Genomic DNA, 7683 nt, shown 5'->3' with positions numbered 1-7683 from the left:
GAAGCTGGGCTCCTATAGTATAACAATGTAACAGCGTGGCGTCCGTACACCCCCCTGTGTCAGTGTATCGCCTGGGCCCTTGGCTTTGGGGCCACATATTAGGGACTATGTATGCCTCGTTAATATTAGCGGTCTATTAACTATTGCTTGGGAATGCTGGAGTCTGTATTTAAAGAGATGTTACGCGCATCGGCCATATTTGACACGCATATACGGGGCCCGCAGCGGCCACAAACGTGATTTCTCATAAATGTGCCACAAGTAATGGAATATCTTTGTCTGTTTCCTTGTAAAATAAGAGTTTATAATTTTTTTTTTATGTGTGTGATTCATTTATTCATTCATCAGATATTTTTTCTTTTTCTTGTTTCAGTGTCTTAACTTCCGTTGGCAGGTTACGTCTGTTTTTGTTTTGTTTTTTTCACGTAAGGAATTCACAAACGCTCTAAAATATTTCCTGTAAATACATCTGTGAAAAGCTATTTTCTGTATTTATACAATTATCATGAATACTGGAATAAATGTTACCTAAAAGTATGTTTTGCGAGTGTCTTTTGAAACGTAGATCACGTGGTTAGATGGGACTCTTTTTCAAGTCTGTATTGCATAGACTTGCAAATCTGCCCAAAAGGAACAATTTTTTTTCGTTTTTTGGCCCGTTTGTTTTTGGACAGTGAATTTAGTTCCCTACCCATTTGTTTCCACATCTTCTCAATTCAATTCTCAATTTTGGCGAAAGTTGCCGCTGGGTCATGTCTGCAGAGATGCGACAATTAAAGAAGATAGCAGATTGAAGAGGAGAGTGAATGAGGGCCCACAAATTTAGAATGAAAATTCAGAGACTTTTGCTTTTTTATCCAATTTGTGTGTGTGTGGGGGGGGGGGGGGTCTGGCCTTGTTTTCGGGGCTTCGTGTGAATCTCTGAATTTACCAAAATTCCGTAAATGTGCAATTCAGACGCATCCCACTGCAGGAGTCTTCTATTGCCTTTTTTTATGCTTTTAAGGTTGTGCATGTTAATATACAGAGATGTCTAGGGTTGCCACCTTTCTTGCCAAAAAATACCAGTCATGCTAACTTGCATAATTATATATGCGTGACATCACAAACCTAATGTGTACCTCCCCCCCAATATTTCCTGTCACAGAAACATAATGTGCACCTACCTTCACTCCCCCCCAATATTTACTGTCACAGAAACATAATGTGCACCTACCTTCCCTCCCAATATTTCCTGTCACAGAAACATAATGTGCACCTACCTTCCCCCCCAATATTTCCTGTCACAGAAACATAATGTGCACCTACCCTCCCCCCCAATATTTCCTGTCACAGAACATAATGTGCACCTACCTCCCCTCCCCCCAATATTTCCTGTCACAGAAACATAATGTGCACCTACCTTCCCTCCCCCCAATATTTCCTGTCACAGAAACATAATGTGCACCTACCTTCCCTCCCCCCTATATTTCCTGTCACAGAAACATAATGTGCACCTACCTCCCCCCCAATATTTCCTGTCACAGAACATAATGTGCACCTACCTCCCCCCCAATATTTCCTGTCACAGAACATAATGTGCACCTACCTCCCCCCCCCAATATTTCCTGTCACAGAAACATAATGTGCACCTACCTTAGTTTACTTTTATCAGTGCAGGCAGGAGTAGGGACATGAGGCTTTTTTCACAGGCAGCGAGCTTGCACAGGCCAGCCGGTCTGCAGATGCTGCCAGACTCCAGAGCGCTGGGGGAAGTGACGTCATGAAATTAAACATCACTTCCCCCCAGCGCTCAGCCTCTGCCAATCACGCGGCGGCGGCGCGTAGCGCTACGCAAAAGACAGAGCGGCAGGAGGGGGAGCGCTCTAATGGGTGCGCTCCCCTCTCCTGCCAATCACCCTGCCAGTCTGCCCTGCAAAAAATGCAATGGCCGGTATTTTTAATATACTGAAACCGGCAGGATGCTCTAAATACTGGCTGTGCCGGTGAAATACCGGACAGGTGGCAACCCTAGAGATGTCACTGCTTATAAGGACAGGGTTATAGCTCCTTTACCCAAGGACTGCCATCTGCACATAACATTGAAAATGTAAAGGGCCTCCGCTATCCTATGCATTAAGAAGTCCCTTTAATAACCGCTGCAAATGTGTTCCTCCTGCGAGGATCCTGTAGACAGAACCTTTGATCAGGGTCTGGTTTCCTCCCCAACGCTCATTATCTGTATAAAGCATAACAGCTTCTAACCCCATTAAACCGTATTTACTAATACCATCCCAGTCTAATTGCTAGTTTGATGGAAGAACCTTTTTTAATAATCATTTCCATTCCCATTGGCAGCAGGGTGACCGTCTGTGTCTTTTAATGAGGAACGGTTATGGTTCTTTACCGTTAACCTCTTAAGGACCGGGCTGTTTTCTTTTCTTTTTTTTGTACTCTTCATGACAATGGCTGTTTTAACATTTTTGCGGCGCTCGTGTTTAGCTGGTGTGAATGTCGGTGAGAAGTTTGGCGCCGTCGACAACTTCTTTATGCAAGCATAGACAGGGGGAGCCTAGTTCGCAGACAACCCCCCTCCTTAATTCTTTAGCAATGTATGGGCAAAAAAAAGTCGACTAGACATCTGGTGATGTAGATTGCAAAATACAGTCATAGTCCTGTGAGTTCCGCTATTTTACCAGTAGGTACGATTTCTACAGAGGTCAGGAAAGGGATAGCTTTCTCCTTTGGTGTGGAGAACTTTTGATTCTTTCGCAACAAGGCACTTAGAGCAAAACAATGCATACAAGACAAGGACCAGACAAAATGGTTGCTGTTTAATGGTAGCTGCAAATCATAAAACACTTCAACTTCCACACTGGAATTTTCTCTTCTCTTTATTTACTGAACCCAGATAATTTATATATTGGGTTTTTTTTTCAGGACAAGGAGGGCTTTCTTTAGATACTATTAGTTTGACCATATGATCTATTTTCCCCTAATATATATATGATATGGTGAAAAATTTAAAAAATATTTTACAAAAGCTAATGAAAAAAATGTTAAATAGATTCTACGATGTGTCCTGAGTTATCCCCCTCCAAGTTACCCCCCCAAGTATAGGGCAATATTGTAAGTACAAGTAGTGTTTTGCAATTTCAGAACCATTTTTCTGGCCCCATGTCCTATTTGGGACATCTTTGAAAACTAGACACCCCAGGGTATTTCAGATCCTGGTATTTTAACTCCTTCCATGCACTAATTCTGCTACCAGCCTTTGTTAAAGTTTGTGGTAGTAATCTATTTTGTGGGTTTTTTTTAAGAATGAATTTATAGCTCCTGGTATACATCACTGTCAAACACCCCAATATGTGTTCAGCAACATCTCCTGAGTACAGTTATACTCCCATGCATAGGTGTGCCTGGTTATTTGGGGTCTAAAGGGGAAGTGTCCCCCCCCCCCATTTTCGAATTTTACCATCTGGTCATCCTGCCCCATGTCCTGTTTGGAACATCTTTGAACTTGACCTGTTCAATTTACACCATCAAACCATATATTTTTCTCCTTGAGTAATAACCCCCCCAGCCCTGTATATAGTAATAACCTCCAGCTCTGCATGCTGTAACATGCCCCCAGCACTGTATACAATTATGTCTGCAGGTATTGGCAAAAACCTGGTTTTACCTACTTTTGTCTCAAAAACTTTTATCTGCAGACCAGGAGGCGCCATTGTTGTCAGTCATGTGAGATTTTGGGTGACTTTCCCAGCTCAAACACCACACTGAGCTGATGCTTTATGGTAATGTTAATGAAGTCCGTCCCTCCATAGCCTTTCATTAGTCAGAGTGCCCAGCTGGGTGATTAAGACTGAGCCATTCTATTTCTCACAGGCAGTACGATAAGGAGTCGGGGTGTTTGTCTAGTAGATTTGACTCCGATAACAGAGCGAGAACTCATACAAATGGCTAATATGCAGCTGTCTGAAAACGTTATATTAGGAGCAAAAATGCGAGGAAAGCCAAGAAATTCCAAAAACTTAACAAAACAATAAATCTGGCATAACTATTCCTTTAAAAAACTGTTGCTTAATCTAACACCGCAGCCACCGCCAGAATGAAATGAATTACCAGACGGTGGCGGAGACAGAATAATCGGAAATATTGGATTCCTAACATGTTTTCTCGCAAAAAGAGTAATTGTTGTTGTATCTTCACAAATTCCCATTAAATTATAACTCCCACTTTACACAGAAAGATTTGGGTAATGAAAACTCCCACTTAACTGCAATGGAGAAATATGTGCCTGTACCTTTAAGATGAGTTAACATTTAGTGGGGAGGAATAATCATGCAGAGCTTGAAAACCGGTGAAGATGGCTGCACCTATCGTCTACACATATATGTTTCTTATTATAATGTGTAAACTGTATGTTTGCTATGTAGATCTGTAACTTTCAGGCTATGGGAAATTGAGGACTCCGGTTCTATTTTCGCATTAAATACATGCCAGGGACTGTTTTTCATGGATAAAAAGTGCATTCTTTAGATATTGGAGTTCTTCTGTCTCATGTAACTCCTCCCCCGGCTGCCTCTACTGAAAGCAGGGAGCATACCTTAGTATGCTTCTTACACATGCTCAGTAGAACTCTCGTCCTGGCCAATGGGAGCTGAACTACGTTTCAAAATCAATAGTAACAGGAGTAACAGCAGCCATTTACATTTTATGATATCTTAATGCATTTAACCAAATTAACAGGAGTGAACTACACATTTATTATGAGGCAATGTGACAAAGCACGGAATAAAATGGTTTAAACTTCTTATCTGCCATTTTTATTAATTTAAATGGCAGATACATACAGTTGTGTGAAAAAGAAAGTACGTCCTCTTTGAATTCTATGATTTTACATCTCAAGACATTATAATACAACCTCAGATGAACAACACATGACATATTACACTGTGTCATGTTTTATTCAACAAAAATAAAGCCAAAACGGAGAAGCCATGTGTACACTTTATGATTCAATAGCGTGTAGAACCACCTTTAGCAGCGATAACTTGTAGTAATTGTTTTCTGTATCACTTTATCAGTGTTGTGGAGGAATTTCGGCCTACTCTTCTTTACAGATGTGTTTTAGTTCATTAACCTTTACTGGCATTTGTTTATGCGCAGCTCTCTAAAGTTCCCGCCACAGCATTTCAATCTGGTTAAGGTCTGGATTTAGACTGGGCCATTGCAACACCTTCAAACCATACTTGTTCAAGTCTTTTTCTAATTGTCATGAACTTTAACATGTAACATGCTAACTGAGGCCAGTAGAGACTTTTTTTTTTAAAATTTCTCTGAGTATTGCACGGTCTGAGCTTGGTGTGAATTTGCTGGGATGGCTGCTCCAGTGAGGATTAGCAACTGTCCTGAATGTTTTCCACTTTGGAATAATCTTTCTCACTGTAGAATGATGGATTTTAATTTTTTAGGAATGTCCTCATAACCCTTCCTAGATTAATGGGCATCAGCAATTGCTTCTCTGAGATAATTGCTGATGTCTTTCCTCCTTTCCTAAATGCTCCAAACCAGCAAACTGCTAAAACTTTGGCTTTTATAGAGGTGGTCACTTGCTGATGATCAGTTAATCAGGGGCATTTGATTAGCAGCCCCAGTCTGCTATTTAGCATATTAATTCCTATGAAGGCAGTAAGGGTGTACTTAGTTTCTCATACATGGCTTCTCCATTTTGCCTTTATTTTTATTGAATACATGATGAAAAGGTGTAATACTTCATGTGTTGTTGTTGATCTGACCTGCCATGGGACAGATGATTGCTGTTGTGTCCTGGTATGAAAAACCATAGAATTTAAAGATGGTGTATATTCTTTTTCACACAACTACATTATTCAGCTAGGGTACACAAGCTCATCACTCTCAGCTAATTACGGGTAATTATATGGAGCTCTCTCTCTCTCACCCTCTCATCTGCTACGACACCAAATAAAACAAAGGATCCTTCTTACTGGAGTGTTGGCCTTTCGTTAGGAACGGTGAAGTGAGAGAGTTAAAATCACAACCCACCCTTTAGCGAATAAACCCCATTGGGATCTAAAACAGGTTATATCCAGGGAGAGGTTATTTACCTTTTTTGGCCACACAGCTGTAGCTGGGAAATGCTTTTTGTTTTTAGCCGAAATGTGACTAATTCAGGGAATCGTCAGAAAAAGACAAGTTAGAACAGAGAGCTTGTTATTGGAAAGGATGCATGACTCGGGTTGAAGACGCGTGTTCTAGAGATGCTGTAAATGGAGCCAACAGTCGGCGTGTCTGTACAGGTCACAGTAAAACAATAGACAGATTGGCCGCTTTACACTGAGAAATCGCACCAGGGTCTCGTTTTACAGCAGCTCCAATTCTTATGGCTCCTGCTGCTGATCTTAATGTCCATTGTGCCACCTAGTGTTCAGAAGCGGGAACTGCAGCTCTCTGCAGAAGACCCTGGCAGGAGGATTCAGCCTTGGACCCAACAGCAGAGGATTAAGTAGAAGGGGCAATGGGGTTAAAAAAAAAAAAAAAAAAAAAAAAAAAAAAAAAAAAAGCTCCTTGACTTCACGATACGTCATTAAACTCCAACCCCAATGAGCTTCTGCTACCAGTAGAGCTTAGATTTCAAGACGTCATGTACACTTCAATCACCAAAATCTAATCTGTCTCTTCATCCGTATACATTATGCATTACACAGGACCAGCCCCTGCCATCAGCTCTTCATACTGGACGGGGCCATAAACTCTTCTGTATAAGAATTCAATGATCAGAACAGGCGCGCTAGATTTTTATGTAATGGTGGGGGCCAGAGCTCACCAACAGGATCATCATTTAGAGAAAAAAAATCCCTTTTCTCGTAAAAAAAATAAAATAAAATGAAGTACTTGTCAGGTGAGTCTGCTGATAACCATGCAGAAAATGTGGTTAGTAGTTAAAAGCTATGAAGAAAGCATGTTAATTTAATTTATTAGTGGGAATAATGAGCTTCCATTACCGCCTAAGAGCCAGCAGCGGCTACGGGGCCAATGGTGACATCACTCACCGGGGACGGATTAAAGATGGCGACCATGGAGCAATTTCTCTGGGGGCACCGGCAGCCTGACGGCTCCATACCTCATGTCCCGCATTGCGCAGCGTTCAGCCTGTCTCAGTGACATCACATACCAAGAAATTATGTCATTTCCAGGTGTGCAGCACAGTGACGGGGGGGTTACAGGCCACAAAGAGGTCATAATGGATGGAAGTGGATGATGTAAGCAGTGTGCGTGTACGTACGTATGATGTATGCAGTGTGTGTACGCAAGCAGAAAAGTTGTTAAAAAGAGGATGGGAAATGTGAGACAGACATGCGATAAGATGCCTGTGAGAGGCAGACGCTCATATACCCGTTGTACAGCGCTGCGGAATAGGAGGGTGCTATATAAATAATATAATAGTTGTTTAATAGAAAAGTTGGGTGAGACGAGAGCCACCTTTCATTTAAACATAAATAAACGTTACGCTTTTTGAAGCATTTCATTTGCATCGGATCCGAAGCTCCTTCCTTACGACACGGAGTAACCGCAGTCAGACTCGCCTGTTCTGCCTCCGCTGGGCGTCGGAACCAGAAAACTGCAACTCCAGCTGGCATGCAACAAAGCGTTCCTCCTCCAACAGAGAGCGCCGACAAG

This window comes from Spea bombifrons, chromosome 2, assembly GCF_027358695.1.
Source record: "Spea bombifrons isolate aSpeBom1 chromosome 2, aSpeBom1.2.pri, whole genome shotgun sequence".
Lineage (NCBI taxonomy): Eukaryota > Metazoa > Chordata > Amphibia > Anura > Pelobatidae > Spea > Spea bombifrons.
Note: the sequence above shows the minus strand (reverse complement) of the source record.